Source organism: Gossypium arboreum, chromosome 12, assembly GCF_025698485.1.
Source record: "Gossypium arboreum isolate Shixiya-1 chromosome 12, ASM2569848v2, whole genome shotgun sequence".
In the NCBI taxonomy this organism is placed as follows: domain Eukaryota; kingdom Viridiplantae; phylum Streptophyta; class Magnoliopsida; order Malvales; family Malvaceae; genus Gossypium; species Gossypium arboreum.
Window position 1 is genome coordinate 57,607,499 of NC_069081.1, and position 1,001 is coordinate 57,608,499.

Sequence of the window (1,001 nt, forward strand, 5' to 3'; positions counted from 1 at the left end):
GGGCACAATCACGGAAGACCTAAATCAGCATTTAAAGTGGTTTCTTCAGCTTTATGATACATTTAAATACAACAGGGTCACTAAATACACATCTTTGGTTGTTTCCTTCTCTTTAACTGATAACACCTTTTCTTTGTTAGATTCGCAGGCGCCAAGATCCATCACGACATGGGATAAACTTGTAGGAAAATTTCTACAAAAGTTCTTTCCCTTTAGAAAGATGGTTCAACTGAGGAGAGAGATCACAACAATCAAACAGTTAGAAGGAGAAAGCTTTCATGAAGCTTGGGAGTATTTTAAAACACTACTACACAGATGCCAACATTATGAATTACCTGTGTGGCTAAGACTGAAATGTTCTATAATGGGTTGGATGTGCACGTACATTTAGGACTAGATAGAGCCCTAATGAACAAAACATACAAAGATGAGTATGAATTGATAGAAAATATGGTGATAAATTCCTGCCAGTGGCCAACCGAACACTATACATATGGACAGAAACCATTTACAGTAAAAGTTGTCTTGGAAAATGATAGATATCAACAAATTATTGACAAACTCAACCGATAAAGTCCTAATCTAGTGTGTCATCTATATATGGAGGAGACGAACCTCTCTTCCATTACATTAATAATCCAACCGGGGATGTCAACTACGTTGGGAATAGGGGTGGAAACCTTTATTCAAACACTTAAAATCCCAATTGGAGAGATTACCCAAACCCAAGATGGGGCAGAAATCAAGGAGAAGGTAACAGTACGCAACTAAATAAAAATACTAACTATCAACCTCTTTACTTATAGAAGCCTATGGAAATGGCCAACTCAAATAACCATATTGTATGTGGTCAACACTTGGATCAGATTGTGAGGGAGATGCAGTCGATGAGAACTAAAGTAAAACATGTGTAGTCTGAGTGCACAAATACCGTAAAAATAATGACTAAATTGGAAGATAAAATGAGCCAATTGATTATTATGATGGGAGATATGAAAAGG

General features: G+C 36.7%; 1 non-coding gene across 1 annotated transcript; it reads right to left on the minus strand.

The window, feature by feature from the left end:
- Positions 1–227: 227 nt before the first annotated feature.
- LOC128285836 (small nucleolar RNA R71) lies at positions 228–333 on the minus strand. Its single transcript, XR_008276384.1, has one exon. It is a non-coding gene; the product is annotated as a small nucleolar RNA R71 (small nucleolar RNA).
- Between the last annotated feature and the right edge of the window lie 668 nt (positions 334–1,001).